Raw genomic sequence first — 19,582 nt, 5'->3', positions numbered from 1 at the left:
CTTTTTTTTTTTTTGCTCTGCAGCAATAAAAACATTGCTTATTGTCCCCTTAAAAAATTGCAGTACACTACACTACAGTATGGTTTGATGTCCTAATTCACACAGCTATGGCACTGAGCGGCCATACAATTTCTTCTGAAGAGTACACCGGTGAGAGCCAATACATCACACCAGCCTGCTGACTTGAAATTCGAGTGATGGCGAGGGCTGATGTGCCTGGGGAGGAGGGGAAGGAAGGGGGGGGGACAGTTTTCCTCAGGGCTTACCTGAACCGTCAGATGCAGCGGACGACAGGCTTCTCCATCTAACAGCCTCTCGCTCTAATAACTGCAAGTCCCATCTCAGTGAAAGCCCGCCGCGTGACTGATCAATGTCGACAGGTAGTTTCAAGGCCGATGCTCATATTGCCCAGAACAGGGAGCAGCACATTTTCCTGAGGGCTCAGCTGTATCTGCCTGTTACATTATATAATAAACTTTTTTTTTTGTGTAGCACTTTTCCAAATGCAATTTCAAAGTGCTTTATAGACAATAAAGCCAGGGGGGGTATTAGGTAAAATACAGATGTATGTGCTTTTGGATATATTGATGCAGATCAAATCTTTTAAAACTGCCACAGCACTTTTCAAATTATAAAACTAAACATTTCAACTGTAACTTTAGCTTGAAGTTATGGTTATTATCAAAGATTATGACAGCAGCTACATATTAAAATATAACTCTGGATGTATTTGGTGTCTAAACAAACTCATAACTTAAACCTGAGCAAGTACAACCAAAAAGCAAACATCTTCAGCCTGTGCAAGATGAGTAAAAATAATCCTCTGGTCATGCACTTTTCCTGGTTCCCACTTTCTTTGCTATGAAAATTATGGGCAGACACTCAGGCTGCCAACTTCAATACCCATCTCAATAAGCAACACGTCATACGGTCAGGCAGAAAACACCCACCATTGGCTGGCCACAGTTTCCATGGAGACCACAGTCTCCTTTCCCTCCTGAGAAAGCGTAAACAGTGAGTGAACATGAGACGATTCATATAAATTGTTTCCTAATCTTGTTATTTCTCATTTCCATGCTGTAATGGATATTGGATTACAAGTATGGTGGGAGTGCAGGGAGGAAGGGCTGCAAAAAACGAGAAGTTTTCATAATTTGACATGATTTCACTAGAGTGCATGGTATGCTGCAGTATGGTCTGTCATATACTGCTGATTTGTAGTGAAGTGCTTACATATACAGTAGTTTAGTGAACACATGAGGCTTATACAGAAAACAGATCATAACTGTTATGAATTAATTATAGGTTAAGAGTAACCCCATTATTATATTTTTGAAGCCAGCGATATTTTTTTAGAGCAGCTGTCAGTCTCTCATTATGCTCAGATTATGCTTTGAAGAGACACTTAGAGTACATCACCTAAAATGTGGTGATTAAATATATACCAAACATGTCTCCCTTGAAATGACAATCACTCATACAACTTTGCAACAGAAAATACATTCTGAAAGTGACATAATACTGCCAAATTTATTTTTCTATCAATATAACGCAGAAATGTTTTTACTGAACATATCTGTAAAGTTGAAAAATGCTCATACTGAACGCAGTCAGACAATGTATTTGATTTGAATATCCATTCACAGCAACTACAGTGTGATTAACATTTTTATGGTTATGTTTAGGCACTCACAGTTTGGTTAAGGCTAAGGAAAGATCGTGGTCTTGGTTAAATATTGAAAAAGTCAACAGTGACTTGAAGCGTGAGACTAAACATAGCACTTCTTTCACCTGAAAAAAACGTGTTTGAACATAATCCTGGCAGCCAATTACATTTCCCTGAAAATGTAATGGGCAAAGCAAATAAGTAGGATATAAACATCATTTTTTATACAGTATCTACATCAAAGCCTCTAATTCTGAAAGTCAAATCATTCTTTTTTTTCCCCTCAGTGAACTCCTTTTTATAGGTCCTATGTAATATAATATAAATCACCTTGGTTTGCGGGGGGTTGAGGATGAGATATGGATTCCCAACACTCCTGCTTCTGTCAAGCAAGCTTGACCTATTTGGACCACAGTAATCTCGGACTCTTTTGTGTCGCTTTTGATGACACTTTACCTACAAACCCTTTTTTTCTGAACTGAAACACAAGACAGAGGGGTTAGCCGCTTCACGGCTCCTGCATTTGCTGGTCTGCTGGATTTCAAAAGGAAGAGCTATCTTTGCACTCCAGAAGCAAAACGTCCCCAGGTCAGGGCTCTATATCATGTCTAGATATGAAAAGACTGTCAGTGGGGTAGGGGCCCATGAAATAAACACCTCTTGACCACTGGCACCCTTTGCATTCATTATGATTCTGTGTCATGCACACTGGCTCCGTCATATGAGAAAGCACATACAGTATTAATTAATGGAATTACAACACGCTGTAAGCTGGACACATCCTCCTAATGCTAAAGCTAATTTTCAAAGTGCTGGGCTAAGCTTGTTTTCTGCTTATGCAGGTGGTGAAATGATGCCACTTATAGACTACAGTACCATTCATCATGCTTTGCACTCCCGTGTTAGGGAGAGGGGTTTTCCTGCTGGGAGAAAGCAGAGGTTATATTGGTGGTTCATGGTGTGCATTCACATAACACCGAAAGCCACTACAGCTCAGTGAACTAGAAACTACTGTATTTTACTGCTCCCACTGCATGCTCACATTTCCATTTGTTTCCTGATGTTCTGTTGGTGCAGATTAAGCTGCATGGTATGACTATGTTAATCCTCAGCATTACATCATCTTGTTTGTGTTGAGAGTAATGTGTCTGACTTGATGAAGTGAATCCAATCTTTTGTGCTTCTGCAGAATAAAAACAGCAGCGATGGATTTTACAAATCCAATTAGTAGTTTCTGCCTGGCTCTCACTGCTGATTGTAAGAGCTCGCTTTTGTATATTAATGGCACAAAGTAATTAGTGAAGTGAAGACAGTCCATTACAATCATTATTGTTATCATCTAATCAGGGATATTACTTATAGAGGGAAGAGGCTAACTGTTCCTCAAGGACATGTGTGGATCATTAATAAGATCAGGGGCGGATCAGGTTGTCCTATCTGACTTTTGGTACTTTCAACAAAATCCAATGGAACAGGGAAGTTAAATTTAGTTTACTCCTCTATAAGATTCAAGATTCAGTAACATATTGGACCATTTAAATGAAATGTAGGGGGCGTTGTCACTGCAGTTAAATAAAGAAAACCTTTTTCTTTTTCATAATTTGTCCAAAATCAAAATAAACACTAAAAATACACATACAGAGATCTTAATTCAATTGATTCAAGTTGTCAGAAAGTTCTTAAATTGTGCTTGTATAGGCCACATCACTCATCTGGTGCTCCAAGTCAGAATTTCCTCTACAATTTATCTGCAAGTCCCTCTTCACCAGGGTCCAGTAATAGCATCAAATTAGCAAACAGATAAGCAGGAGAGGAGATACAACAGCACCTAAAATGCATAAGCTCACCCACACAATCACACCTCCTCCACTTTGTTTACAGTTTTTTTTTTTTTTGCTCCACTCCATCCCTTCACAGTTTAATCCCACTGCCTGTCTCATTGATTTATGTTTATTACGTTAGTGGCAACTGGGTTGCAGAGTGGAAGAGGTCTGGGATTAACGAGACCAGTGATAAGAGTGCAACAGAACCTGCGTCTCTGTATTTAATAGCTCCTGCAATGGGGTGCTACAGCTTGTGGAGCCCTTGGGATTTCATTACACAAAGACAAATGGATGATCCACAGCTGAATTTTGGGAGTGGGGAGGGCAAGATGGGAGTGAGGGGGGGAGGGGGGCAGGCAATTAGCCTAATCAGTGGTAGCATGTCTCAAGTGGCGTGGAAGCATTCAATGAAGCGACCTAGTGAGAGGCGGCACACAACAAAGGAAATGGCACATTTGTCCTCCTCTGGTAACTGCAAACTATGGCAAAAGATCAGAGCGGGGAAAGTGAATTTTTCATCGGTGCGACCACAATGGCTGGTGGAGGCCACAATACAACAGAGGCTGTCTCTTTTTTCCCAGCCACATGTGAGTTTTGGCAAGGAGACAGAAGCAAGACTGGGTCAAAACCTAGTAAATGGCTGTAACCGTGTATGGTCAATGTGTAAAACTGTGGCCAATTTTTTTACAGGGATAGTCAGTGGTAGTGTCTATAATGTGAATTCCTGGATATTAAATGTTCATCAGCAAGTTTCTGTAGTGGTTCCAGTAATATTTGTGGTTAAAGTGTACTGAAGTGGCATATCACATGACATGGTTAAGCAACATTTGAGTAAAGAAAAAGGTTACAGATGCAGCTGTAAGAACAGTGCTTTCCACTCATATCGTGGGGTGTTTGATTTAAACAAGAACTTATTCTAATTTTAATTATAACTATTCTAATTATCTGTAAAAATATGGTCTCAATCATATGTTTACATAGGATTAGCATGCCAGGCTAACAGTCCATCAGCAGCCTCTTAAAACACAGATTCAGCAGATCTGATGGAATTAGAAAGACTGTTCCAAAGTTTAAGAACTACAGTACAATCACAAAAGCATGGTCACCTCTGGATTTAAAATGGGTACAGGGAACAACAATGCTGCCATATATTCAGGGGCCAGGCCATGCAAGGACTTGTACGTACAGTAATTAGTAAAATTTTGAAGTCACTTCTGTGTTTTACTGGAAGCTAATGAAGAGAAGCAATTGGGGTGATGTGGGACCGACGACTAGTTTTTGTTAACAGCATCGCCGCTGCATTTTGCACGATTTTGCAGATGCCAGGCTCATCCTGTACTCATGAGGAGGTTTCAGAAATATGGTAATTGCTCCCTCAAAGCGTACTATGGCATTAAAATGAAAACAACTCAAACAGCATTGAATTACTAATCAGAGCTTTATGGGGGGAATGTAAACTCTATGGCTGGCAGGGCAAATTGGAAACATTTCTACTTTTAGATTTTAAACATTTGTCATAAAAATAGTCTAATAAAGGAACTGTGATTTATTTTTTAACCACACAATTACAAGCAGGCAGTAGTAAGAGATACAAAGACCGTCAGAATTACCATTTATGAGCATTTTTGGAGAGGTTTTAGAGAGAAAAACAGTCTACAGGCTTGTAGGAATGCACAATCCATATCTTGCTAAATTACATATAATCCACATGTATGAGAAAACTTTGCCAGAAGTTCTGTCAGGGAACTGCTCTGACTTCATATGTCTCCTTTTCATATTTTGTACACACTTACCAGCAAGTGTTGCTCTCAGCTGTTGAATCTCTTTAGAATTAAAATGTTGATTTTTCAAGGTTTTTTTTCCCCATGTTCTTTGATAACACTAAAGACCAAACCAATATTGTGCATAGCGGAGAAGAAAAGAAAAACCTCTCTGTTGTGTAAGAGCCATGGTCGAAGCACATCTCACTGTGTTATATTTGAGCTCAGCCTTTGAAGTCATAAGTCTGCTAATGCTTCCTGTTGGACCAGAGCTTCAAGAGCTTGTTTTAATTGCTCCCAGAGAAAGAGGTTAATGGTTAAGGAGTAACAGATTCTATGTAAAGGGGATTACAGTTATCAGAATACAAAATATTGGCAGCTGTATTCTGTTAGGGACTGTAAGAAATTCTTTCTCTTACTCATCTCTTATGTCCTGGGCTAGCATGTGCTGTTTTAAGTCTGTATCCTTTGGGATCTGCAGGCCAAGAATTTGACTAAAAGTAATCAGATTGTGTTACTGAGTTTGTTTTCAGCAGCCCATTAGTTTAGCATCGCTAATTTTACCCATATGTAAGAATACAAGGGCTTGTAACCAGTTTGAATGACCAGAGCAGCTGAAATAATCTAAACTGGATAAGATGCAACACATACTGGCAATAACAACCATCAAGTAACCTCAAACAAGGCACCTTTTTCCCAGTTTCTCAATGACCAGGAGTGGATCTTCTTGTTCAGATGATGAATGAATATAAACTAAAAATATACATGTGTCTGTTACAGGAATGAAAAAGTGCATACAGTATATGTTCAGCAAACAATGTCTGGAATTAATAAAAGTTAAAATAATCATGTTGCCTTTATTTGGCAGGTTCAAAAAATGTGTTACTTTTTATTGTACATGCAACTTATGTACTTATTGAACATTCAAAACAAATCAATATTACAATCAAAGCATCAGCAGTGGTAAAAGATTCCACCATTAAAAGGTTTTATGGAAATACATAGAATGGCAAGCATAAAATCAATAAGTGCACACATGCACTCACCACAGGGAGTCATTAGGAGCATCTGAACTGAATTCCCTCACACACATCAAGCGTGCTGAAACACAATAGACTTTAAATCCTGTTTTTGAACAGCTGACTTGACATGGGGCGGCTTATTGCCATTGTGTTGACACAAATTTACTTCAACAGTAGAGCTGAGGGGAGATCAAATGTAGTCCCCTCCTAATCATACGTTATCCTGCTAGCTTAATGACCTGTGTAACGTGACATTACGACCATGAGTATTGACAACGAGAAGCACTCTTAATCTCATTTTTCACTCAGACACAAGCATGGACACCAATAGGATGCAGCTGGTGTTGAGGAATTGCCCTTCGAGCAGAATCCAATATGAGTAACATTATGAATAACATTATTATGTTTTATGTTGTGCACAGAGCACTACAAAAAGCCGAGTCAATTTTCAGTTGACTCCAACTTGAGGACTCCATCTTCAATCTGGCTCATGATGGATTTGATCTTAAAGTTAAGGCCTGTCATTCCACTCATGGTTTAGACTAGAATTCAACTGTAAACTGAAGGAATGCATTACATGTTGTGTTTGTATCTCCAAAATGTGATTCTTTCACATAATTTAACTATTTTCCCATTCAGATCTAGCAGATTACTAAACTTCTAGATGTCTAAAAACATAAATCTGCACAAACAAAGCCAGTGATGGGATGAATGTCTTACAGTAGAGAATAGCCATAATGCTATTACAGATTGGTAAAGAGTGGAAATTTGGTGATGAAAAAGTGTCCTAAACACTCTATTTGAATGCTGGTTTCTATCCTTTCCTGTGCACAATTTTTCCAGCTGACAAGGAATTGCATAATACGCAGAGAAAGCATGACCAGACAGTTGCATCTTGTTAGTGCTTCTCCAAACATGTGAACTTCCCCACCATGCCAGATGTTAATTAGATAATCAATCTCCACTAAGCTGTAGTGGTCTAAGGCCTTGGTGGAGTATTTTTTTTTTTTTTTTATCATTGGCACTATGTCAGCAGCAGCTATCCTGTCCTCATTTCCTCCCTTCAGTAAGCTGCAAAGTTCAGGGAGTTACAGTGGAGGATTTATCTGTGTGAATCTCTCAGGCTCGCAATAGGAAAGGAAAAAAAAAAAAAACCCAGTAAAGGCTCAGAGATGGACAGATACAAATGGGTGGCAGCACCTTTCCCAGTGATTTATATATCTTTACAGGACAGTTCACTGGGGGAATGCACCTCTTCTGATATCTGCTACCTTTGACCCTCAGCCAAGGTTTTACAAGTTATCTTGTCAGGAACCCTGGGAGACTTTTATCCTGCCCTCCGCAGCCTAAACTCTAATGGCAGATGTTTATGAAACAGGCTTGCTTCCCCCCACTCAGCTGCCCTGATGGAATTCAGGTGGCAGGAGCTAACAACATATGGAAAGCCCATTAGAGACTGCATTAGAAACGACCTTTTAAGCCCTGTGTGTGCGCTATATTTCATCATTTGGACATTACCTGCATAGAAGCATTGGACTCGGTTTGAGCCTGACTGGATTAGCATGTCTATTGATGTCTGAATTCGAAGGAAAACTCAGACGTGTTGTCTGTCCCCTGTTGAAGAGATAAAAAGAAACACATTATGTTTGTAATTGTGTGAGAAATGGGTTAAATTCTGAAGTCATAGAGAGCAGAATTTAGGTTGAAGGAAGGGCATATGTCCATATACATACTTTTTTTTTATTAGTCAAACAAGACCATGCACAAAAACATCAATCTCAAAATGATAAGAGATGATTTATGCCAGATTTAGCTATTAGCTAATTTCCATCTGCGTTCCCTGGGCAGGTATACACAGAACAATCACCAGACACCAAAAAACATTCATTTACATGCAACACTATTAAATAGTCTCTATCACACTAACAATTATACAGACAAATTTACAAGCACACACAACCACCACATTCATCCAGTACAACAATTATATTACAATTCATTTCAACTAAAACAGCATTTTAAATTGCAGATACAGGCTTTTGTGAGTTTTAAGTTTGGGGATGATTCATTACGTCCAAGCTACACAGTTTCTGGGAAAAGGTGGTCAGATTTTTGGAACGAGTCAATATAAATTCAACCAAAAAGTACCTTTTACTTTTATAGCAATTGCTTTTATTCTATTTTTTCAAAAATAAATCAAACTTGAAAGAAGCAATAGTGTTTTTCTGTAGCACTTGAGTTTGAGAGAAACAATGACCCTGCTGAATTAATATTACATTTTCTGGATAGCTGTGCAACATTCAGCAGAAAACAAAACTGAACAAAGCATCTGTACTTCTATAAACCAGCAGACCTCTTTTAACACAAATCAGATTACCCCTGCATGTGCTTTCATTTTTGGACTCTTATACAGAGACTCATTTGCATCTGCAGGCCAAACATGAATGTCAAACTGAACTCTCTGGCTCATTAATAATAAAATGGAACATCTAGATCCCAAAGCTTGTGTGGCATTTTTGGCAATTAACGGACTGACTGTTGTAATTTCAAATGCTGCCCTTAGGGGTCCAATATGCATATGATAAATATTTAAATGAAACTGCAGTCAACAATCAGCCTGGGAGAGCCAGATTTAGGCAGAAGCTATTTAGCCAGTGTCAGTCACTATGAATCTTTAACTGTGAACCTGGTTACCCTGTAGCCAAGCAAGATTCATAAATGTGTAGAAGTACTCTCATCAGCATATTCTAGTGCAATAGAATATATGCAGGATAGGAGTTTTAAATTAATTGTGGCCTTGGTTTCACTGGAAAGTGTAACTGCACTTTATTACATTTTATTTAATCTCTATTTGTCCATAGTGTTTTTCCTTTAGCAGGTTCACCTTCACAGAGTTACAGACCTTCATTCTGTGAGTAACCACATGCTTACTGTACTTACTGCTGTATTGCAGCTGCTGAAGGTAACATACTGTGTCAACAGCCTCTTGAGCAAGGCGTGTTTAAGGATTTAAACAAGCAGCATTTTGTGTCCCACAGTGCATGTTATATTTTACTATAGATATATATATAATGTAATGGTTTATATGATTAATTGATGGTAATTTGCTCATTATGTTGCTGTAAATTCACACCAGTATGTTTATTGAAACTGTGAATTCTGTTTTACCACCTTTACCATAATGTTTATATTATTCATATTGGTGCTTATTGTCTGTTTAGTTTTTCTGTAGTTTTACTGTAGTTTCTCTGTGTAATTGTCTTTACTTTCTTTGCTAATGTGATTACTATTAACCATGCAGAACAAACTTCTGTACTGTCTTACTATTTACTGAATGTTCTTTAGGCATACTTTGCAAGAGTACAGGTCCTGAAACATGGAAACGAAAATGAAACATCTTACCAGTAAATTGCATGGAGCAGGCGTTTAGCAACTATCACACCAAAGGACACCAAAGTAATAAGACAGCAGATCTAACAGCCAGATTTCATTTCATTTTGGGGTTGACTGGGGACTGATGCTTTTCTCTATTGCAGCCTCTCTCTAGAAAGATCATTCTTAGATGTAAACCTTTCTTACAGTGCAATTTTAAATAAACAGCAGACTGACTTTCTCTCAACAAAACATCAAAGTCCTCATATATGCATGTGTGTGTTTATACCTCCCTCCCAGTGGAGCTATTCCTCCAGGCTGCTGCTGCTGCTGCAAATAAGACGATGTTCTTAAGTCAACCTGCCTGGTTGAACAACGGTTAGAATTTAAAACAATACTTACATCTGTTGTCTGACATTCAGCATATAGTGATAGCAATATGCCTGCAGGCCATACCCAACAGTGCAGCTGGCTTTATTTTACAGAACTGGAACTCCCCCATTTAGAATTTCTAAGCACTATATATGCTTAGTAGCATGCTAAAAGGTACTTATAAACATATTTGAGGAAACAGTGTTTTAAAGGGGACCTAACATGCTTTGCATGATTTTCTGTTATTTCTATACTGTTAAGATGCCCGGTTCCAAAACTAGAGGTGAACGTATGTAAAAATGCTCCCTAAAAGTCATGACGGTCTGTTCCATAGCCTTTTTTGCTATGGCTGTTCCACAGGTTGTTCATGTTGTCCACTTGCATATTTCGGATGGGATTCGGGCCAAAAATGTACAGATGTATTTGAGAAGTTTCCATTTCAAGTAAAGAACGAGAAAAAGAAGTCAAATCCTACTACTGTCTGTTTACGTAACCTCTAGAGCCGCGGGGCAGCTTCAGGGACCTAACCAATCAGAACAGAGTGGGCTCTTCGGGAAGGGAGCCTTAAAGAGACAAGAGCTGAAACATACTGTTTTAGACAGAGGCAGAGGATTTTTTTTAAACTGTAAATCATGCATAGATATACCAGTACACCCCAGAATATAAATATAGACCTGGAAATGTGCACGATACCTCCCCTGAGACATGCATTAACAATTAAAAAATACTTAAAAACATAGGGTCATAATTTAATATAGTTAACAGTTGACAGAGTCACATGTGTTGAAACAGTTACAGTTATGAATATACTTAATGTTACAATGTAAAATTGTTGTAAGGAATCATTTGATTAATTATTCCTACATTTACTAAAAGGACATTTTTCCATCTCCAGCAACTATGAATTACTTTTCAGGCTTGTGTTGTTGAAAAAATCTGTTTTCATACAACAACGTCAGTGAACATGAACATTTACAAATAATTCATATTTCTACTCCTGTCAAGTATTAAAATTAAACATTTATTACAGCATGTATTCTCTAATGGTCTTCCATATATTAATTCAAACTCATTTCACACTTTGTGAAAGTGTTCGTATCCTCTCTCTCTTCTGGTCAGTAAGTAGCACCTTTTTTTTCCAGGATAAATGCTATTGTAAACCTTGTTGCCTAGCAAACGTAACTCCTGGTTCTTCAAAGGGCTTCATACTATTAATATTACATTCAATAAAGTAGTGTTGACCATAATATTAACATATATTGCTATTTCTACTGGAGAGACATTGATGTTGACAATGATCAACAATGATAAGCATCAGCTTAGCTTAGCATAAAGACTGGAAGAAAAGGCAGCTAGCCTGATTTTCTCCAAAGTTCAAAAACAGATGTACCAGCACCGCTAAAGCTCACTAAGTGACAAATTGTATCTACAATTTGTTGTTATTTGGTGTAACAAGTTGAGCTTTAACGGGGGGTATTATGCTGTAATTATTTCTTTGCAGAGAAATAGGTACAGGGTTTATGGGAAATGTGGTCTCATCATGGTTCTTTAAGTTCCAAAAATTAAAAAAAGATGAGAACTAAAATATTTCCAGCTATTTCTGTGATGTACAGTATACTTATTATCATAGTGATTACATATATTGTCCCATTTCATTAGGAAGTAGTTTAAAAAAAAAAAATTCCTCAACTTGCAATTATTGCAAATACCTTCAATTTTACTGCAAAGAAATCACATAAAACTTTGCAAATTGCATCACAATTTTTGAGTAAAGCGGCTGCAAATCAAGCATTTTTGATTCCAACTATCACAAAAACACTCACAAAGCAAAGACAATGATAGTTATATCAATATAGGGGTATCAGTATTCTCAACTAACTCTCGGCAATTAATTTACCAGGATAGTGAATTACTCCTTTCATCTAAACAGGTATAGGACAATCCTCTAACACCATGTATGTAATTTTAGATTGAAAATTGGTGTCTTGCAATTATTTTCTCTGGAAAAGGTTATACAATGGATAAAATAAGATGGGAATGAAGCCTGTTTTAAACAGTCAAGTTAACTGCTCATGCACTTGTTGAGATCACAGATACAAAGCAAAGATCACACATCAACAGTAATTCTCATGGATTAAATCATCCACCTTTTTTTTACTCCATTTGTTTTGCTTTTTGCTTATTTGATTCAGAGAAATGAAAATAAACAAAACCAGGAATCAGATATCACCGCAGTGCAACAGTATTTCCCAAATGTGACACCATCTGTTTGGCTAGCTCCCTGTAAATGATCATTTCACTGGACTGTCAACAAACTAAGAAAATATCTTGTTTCCTCTGCTTAGACACACCAAGGGGTGAGTGGTGAGCTTGTTATCTGTGGCACAACAACTTCAATCTATTCGAACTGTGTCTTGTGTGTTCCTGTACTCCTGGCTGTTGAAAAAAACATGATGATATTGCTTAAGAAAGACGCAGGCTCGTCCTCCCTGGGGTTACTGGTGTCTAGATATTATCCATGTTTCCCTCTCTGTCAATGCAGCTTCCATTGTTTACCAGGAGAGCGTAACACAAAGCACAGTATGAGGCAGTGTACCCGTTCAAAAGATGGGCGAGGAAGTCAGTACCAACTGTGCAGTGAATGCCATTATCTATGGTCTGCATATTGAGAGGCACCAAGGGCATCAACAAGAGCGTGTTGTGTGTTTTGCCATGCTGTGAGCTGCCTTTCAACGCATTTCCAAGGGCAGCGTTGGAAATGCTCTATAGGGGCCCAGAGATAGAAAACAATATTCTCAATAGGCCATCAGCTCATGTTCTTTTCTCAGTAGTGAGAGAGAGTGATAGAGAAAGAGAGAGAGAAAGACACACAGAGAGAGAGAGAGAGAGAGAGAGAGAGAGAGAGAGAGAGAGAGAGAGAGAGAGTGAAACTGCCATGACCTTTAAAATTCACAGAGGAGAGGAGCTCCCCTTGGGGCTCTCAAGAGCGTTACAGCCTGAGGACAATATCCAATTCCAGTGTAGTTTAACCGTGTCAAGGGAGGCCTTGAGTGCGTAATATCTGGTATTACTCCCACTGAACTTGAACAAAGAGGTGTTTTGTGTCATAAACAAACTCAATGCTTTGTGTCACAAACAACCTCAATGATAGTGTTTACAAAAAAAGATAAGAGATAGACCAAAGTTATTTTAAAAATGAATCAGTAGTAACAATGAAACTGGATTCACAAATGTATAGCCTAGGTGTCAAATTAGTCTTTTTTTTTTTTTTTCCCTGAAATGTTACCAGGTCTTGAGGTGGGCAATTGGCAGTACAGATTTTCCAAAAAAAATCAATCCCTGCTCCCATTCACATGACCCCATGCAGAGAATGTTCCTTCCTATTTAGACTGCATGTGTGAAAGGGGCTCTAGTAACATTTCAAGGAAAATGGAAAGGAAATGGCTGTGTTGTGAATGAAAGCAGTAACATTGCAGGGACAAGCATCTGAGTGTCTGTCTGACGAGAGACACTTTCACGTGGCGCGAGCGAACTGATCACAAGACATGACGTGTGGATGACATACTGCGAGTTGGGCTGTGCTTGGTGTTGGCTCATCTGTTTTCAACATGGCGGCCGTGTTACAAACCTTCTCATATTACAGCTAAACAGTATACTAAAATATGTTTCTGGAAACATTTGAAGCAAGAAATCGGCAATGCGGTAACAGAATTTTGATTCATATTTGATCAGGACTGCCTACTTTGACAGTTTGATCTGAGTTTCTTGAGTTTCGCCCTCTTCTTCTGTTGAGTTTTATGGCGGTTGGCATCCATAAGTGTTGCATTACCGCCATCTGCTGGACTTCCCTTGCCCATCTATTCTGGCATTGCCATATTATGTGTGAAAAGGCGCAAGACGGAAATGTTCCTGAATATTAACTACATGTGTGAATAGTGAAAGTCACTAGCAGTGCCTGAAAGGTTATCCCAGTAATTTACCAGGACTTATGCGTGAAAGAGGCTTAAGTATGTTGAGTCTACAAGTGTAGTGTCTACTATAGTGTTTATCAGTAGAATAAGACAGGATCAGGTAGGATGGTTACTGATTTTAATAGCGGTAGTAAGGCACCTGCTCCGTCATGGCATACAGGCAATTCCAACAACACAAGTCACTTCCTGCCTTTTTCCTATAGTGCATTAGCCCACAGCACTACCTAGTGCTTATGTCTTCCTATAAACCGCCCACACGTCGTGCCTTAAAACCATTTAACACACACCTACTCATTGATTATCCCTTACTTAATGCAGAAATGTATTGCACTATGGATTCCTGGGCTCCCTTGACTCTTTTTCTGAAAACATGGTGTTCTACATCCACATTCACTGTGGGCGTGAAGTGTTGGCAGCAATAGCTGATGCTAGGTTATCACCTGTGTCTGGCACAGTATAAAAGATCTGCTGTCCTTCTGAGCCCAGCAATGAAGTAATAGTGCTTGTCTCCTTGCCTCTGGCCATGCATTTCCACTTGCACCAATAACAAGGAAGGCATTCTCAAACATCCTCACCTGCAATTCTTGAAAGGAATTGCTGGCTCTCCCGGGCATGGCGGAAAAAGGTCTGGAAATGGTGCATTCACGGCCATCGTCACTTAAAACTTTTGCTAGTCCATCTCATTGCCAGTTTGTAGTGTTTATCAGTGGAATAAGGCAGGATCAGATAGGACGGTTACTGATTTTAATAACAATAGCAAGGCACATGCTCCATCATGGCATACAGGCAACTGGAACAACACAAGTCACTTCCTGCCTTTTCCTTATAGTGAATTAGCCCACAGCACTGCCTTGTGGTATAATGTAGCAGCAATTACTCGCTGAACACATCTACCACCAGAGCTCCAGTACGACGTTCAGTCATATGGTTTATGCTCTTTCCTGACTATCAAAAAGAAAAAAAAAGTTGGTGGAAACAATCTTTAGCTAACAATGTCAGTTTAGCTGCCATGTAACTGAGACAGTAGGGGTTGCTATAGTAACAGGGTGTTAAACTGAAACCAACAGCTAAACAACCAGTTTAATCTACATTGTTGATCAGAAGATCTTTTTTTCTCAAACATAAAGTAGTGTTTTGTTTTACAGCCAGCAGTTTTCACCTTTTTTTAATCTTTCTTGTATTAAATGTATCAGTGCCAATGTGCTCAGTGTCAGAAAAACTCCATCAGATAGGCCATCAGAAAGGTTGAGCTCACTTTCCACTCTGTGCAGTACATCTAATTCAATGTTTCAACACATTTAAAATATGTGACATTTGACGGACAAAATGATGGATAGCATCAAGCGGTAACACAAGTGTTTTTGTAAGTCTGCACCAATCATTTATGCTGTCCTTCAGCATAGTTTGTTTCCTCCCTGCAGAAGAGGCTGTTAGCTGCCATTCATTCTTGTGCAATATGAAAAACAGTTTCCACAAAGTGAGATGATTCATCACAGGAAACATTAAGCTGTAATTTGCGTCAGGTCAGAGTTCCTGTTTTGTTGTTATTTGATTATGAGACCGTTGACTGTTTTCATATGAGTGCTGCATTAAATCCTTGTTCACTTACTGTCAATCAAAAAGCACACACAGTAAGACCAGGAAATAAGCCCTTAAAAACATGCTGTTGCCTTACATACCTGACTTTATAACAAAATTAACATGCAGAACTATGACTGTTTAGAATATAGTGAGCATACAAATGGACAGCAGAGATGTGCCATGCTGCATGGGTGTTTTGGGCTTTTGTATATGTTTTGTTATATGGCTTTTTAGGGGGTGAAAACATATCACAATTGGAATAGATTGTAAGTGATACTATTTCAGGGTTACTACAATTGCTGTAGTCTATGAAGGTCCAGACTCTCCACTTCTAACAGCCCCCATTTTAAGCCTAAAGGAGCTGGGTGTTTGTTTGGATGAAGCATCACATTATGAGGGCTTATGAGAGATAAAATAATCACAATTCTGTGTATTGTATGTAATGTATTGTTATTAACATAATGCTGAAAACAAAGAGAAGGGCAGCATTACTGCGTGCAATTCTGCTTTGACTGGAAAGTAAGATGAAGAAAGAAGAATATGGGCCTACAGATGGCTGGAAAGAGACCATAATCTCAGCACAGTCTCAATGAAGACTGCTGCAATATGTAAAATACTATTCTAATAAGGGTGAAACAAGTTCACAACAGTTTATAACAAATATTTTGACAGCAGCCATGTAGGAACTGCTCTGACTCCAAGACCGCCAAATTTCTAACATGCCAGAAATCCAAACAATCCATACAACAGCCATTTGAGCAATTAGGTGTCGCAACCTCCTTAAAACTGAACCCATGGCCCATGAATATAGCCTTTATCGTGCCAAGGAAGATTTGTTTTCACAGCCTGTACAGAAACATACAGATATCAACAAAACAACATACCAATACACACAATACATAAACACATACTACTCCTGCCTGGATCCCAAGCCATACCCAGATACTGTATATATACACACATGGTTGTATAGTCTGCATCTACCGAGGCAGTTTGTTCAGGACGGCTTTGGAAGAAGGGACTTATGCCAAAACAAGCTCTTTTCCATTTCAGAGTCCTGCATCCACAAGCAGGCGACAGCAGTGTGATCTGTGGATTGAGGGGGTGATCAGGATCATTTGCTATTATGAGAGTGCAATGGTTCTGTTGTTCATGTCTGAGAGATTTGGGGTTGGGAGGCAGATGATTTTGGAGGTTTTTGCTGGAGATAGTTCAGGGTTGAATATGGGAATAATCCATACAGTGTCTGCCTAGCTTTACACATTAGCCATATGTTAGAATACAGAAATACTTTTCCAATATTGTGTAAATGTGTTTGCAAATATTTTGCTCCACAGTACATCGCCTTCATTAAAATGACTGTACACTTACACAAACATTCATTTTATTCATATCCTCGTGTTCTTTCCTTGTCAGCAGTGCACAGAGAGGTGACCCTGCCTTGTCCCTTTGCAAGCTATGGATATCTGAAAGTAATTACAAGCAGCAGAACTAGTAGCGACTACACATGGAAGACAAAGAGGGTGCACTGTGGTGGTCAACATTAAGAGCATTAACGCTGCCCCCACATCTCATCATTATCCCAGTGCAATCTAAAGCTCAATAAAATGCAAATCACAATCACTGCTGTTCCCTCTTCGGGAGATTTATACATTAAAGTGCAGCAGTAAAAGGAATCCACTGAGGTTTAAGGTCATGTTGAAAGAGTGTAGAGTAATGGAATATAGAATGAGCAAGATGGGTGATTAAATTAGCTCTATACTGTGCACTATACTGTTTGGTATCAGGTGTTTTAATCAGCTTAGAAGGCTGTGTGTGACTGGTGATTTACACACTTCATATATATATGATTTACTCCAGTGCCATGCTCATCTTTTCTCATTAGGGAGGGAATTTCTTTAGGCCTCTTTACATGTTCCTATATAAGAGACAACAAGGGGAGCACTGACAGCATTTAGGAGTCAATCATTTTCCAGAGAGCTCGTTTAACAGGCATAGAAATAGGGAAATTATTTGTTTTATCACTAATCTCTATTGGTGTGCCAACTTTTTTTATTTTTTTATTTAAATGCCTCTATGATCCACTGAAACTGTACACACATTAGCATACTGCCCCCCAGCCCCTCATCCCCCACCCCCATCCTGGCCTTTGAGGAGCTATGCTTTCTTACTTTCACATATAATCCAATTCATTATTGTTGGCCCCCCTCGGTACACTCAGCTGTCAGCGGAGACAAAAGCCCTGCCAAATATGGATGCGTTTTTGTTCCCTTGGATTTGTGCTGCCCTCCCCTGGGGATACTGCATCCCCCCCCCCCTCCACTCACCCCTCTCATCTCCCCCCATATACACTCACACCCTCCACCTCCCCCTGCTCAGGAGGGGTGAAAAAATACCTGGGGCTGTTCATTGTGTCACCTCTTCCATGGGTGGAAATGGCATTCAGAAAGGAGGGCAAATTCTTTTGAGGGTCATGCTAATTGAATGTAAAAAAAAAAAAAAAAAAAAAAAAAAAAAAAAAAAAGTTGCTGTACTCAAAGGAAAGTGGAGATCCAAAGGAAGATATTAACTATTGATTTATGAATATGGGATGCAAGGAGGGGCTTGATTACGATGGGGGAATGTTTTTCATTTTTCAAATTGAATTCATAAATGTTTCAATGCACTGCTAATTCAGTGTGTGCAGAGACATAATACACAACCTCATACAAACACAGTATTTATTCAAATCTATGTTTGGCAATTTTGTGGCTCAAAATAGCCAACCCTGTCTGCTACAAAATACACTTAGATTTGTTTTTGATTTTGGAGGAAACATAAGTGCTGCCTGGAACATGTTTTTCCCAACCAGGGTTTGCTTCCTACATCCCATGTGTTAAAAGATTCGCTCCTCAAATGCTCGATTAAGGTTGAGAAAAGATTGTGGTTTTGGTTAAATATTTAAAAAGCAGACGATGTCACTTCTGACTTTTTCAGTGATTAACAGAGGCCACAATATTTCTGTAACCACAAACAAGGGCTTTGAGTTGCCTAACTGTAACCATAGAAACATTAATTAAGCTTTAATTACCAGGGGTTGACATAGTGGGAGGAAAAATTAAATATGCTGACAGTTATGTTGTCAATATCAATGTTTCCATGTTATGCTGATAGAATATGTAACCCTGGCGGCATTATGTTCCCTAAAATGTGTTTACTTATGCCAATTAGTTGTTTATGAATATGATTTTTAGGAGTGGTTGAAAAGGGAGTAATTAATCTCTGGCAACTAGTTTTTGAAAGCCTCTAAATAATAAGGATGCCAAAGGGATGACAGAAGCAAAATATGCTCTGCTTGGAAGTCTAGTTTGTTCTTGATGGTGTGTTCACTTGCTGCTGTTTAGGAGCTCACTGTGATGTTTTGATTCATCACTTCCACTGGCAGAAGAAGAAGCCAGATATCTGACACCACACTTTCAGTTTGGTATACAAGGCGGATTTAGACAGAGGATTTACACTGTCTCAATTAATGATAGTCTCATGAATACTGTGTGATTTTAGCTGATAAAACAGTCTTGCTTTGTGCAGTTTTATGTAAGCAGGTAAATGAGGACCAAATACCATTTTACAGCACGTTTAACACAAAAGTATCACCTGCATTAACTTCTGAGGATTCCTAATGAAACTTCCTCCAAAAGCAAACATATCTTTTGTCCAAAAGAGACTCGTCAACAGAACACTGTCAGTCACAGCTCTTCAGTTTCTGCAGATGTTAGCTCTCTGTAGCTGCACTGCTACCAATTACTCGGCATGAGTGATAGGTGGTGGTGTGGAGAGCTTGGACATGCACCAGGGTCACCGGTGCTGGGTCTCAATTAACCACACAGCTACACATGGGATCTGCCATGGCCCTTATCTCGTATTTATAGAATAACACAGAGACAAACACAGAGCACAGTCAAGAGGCAAGACCCATGAGGTCAGCTGTTGTTACTGCTGGATATTTGCAGCTGCTGCACAGGGACGGTAAAGAAAA

The 19,582-nt window shown here is 39.0% G+C and overlaps 1 long non-coding RNA gene across 1 annotated transcript in view; it reads right to left on the bottom strand.

The window, feature by feature from the left end:
• Positions 1–14,918, bottom strand: part of LOC137189851 (uncharacterized) — a 35,676-nt gene extending 20,758 nt beyond the window's left edge. Inside the window, exons 1-2 of the long non-coding RNA XR_010929753.1 lie at positions 14,562–14,918; positions 7,790–7,885 (exon numbers count right to left, since the gene is read on the bottom strand). This is a non-coding gene — a long non-coding RNA (uncharacterized lncRNA). The remainder of the gene's footprint in view (positions 1–7,789; positions 7,886–14,561) is intronic.
• Positions 14,919–19,582: the final 4,664 nt, after the last annotated feature.

The sequence above is a fragment of the Thunnus thynnus genome, chromosome 9 (genome assembly GCF_963924715.1).
Source record: "Thunnus thynnus chromosome 9, fThuThy2.1, whole genome shotgun sequence".
Lineage (NCBI taxonomy): Eukaryota > Metazoa > Chordata > Actinopteri > Scombriformes > Scombridae > Thunnus > Thunnus thynnus.
This window is presented reverse-complemented; position numbering and strand designations above follow the sequence as displayed.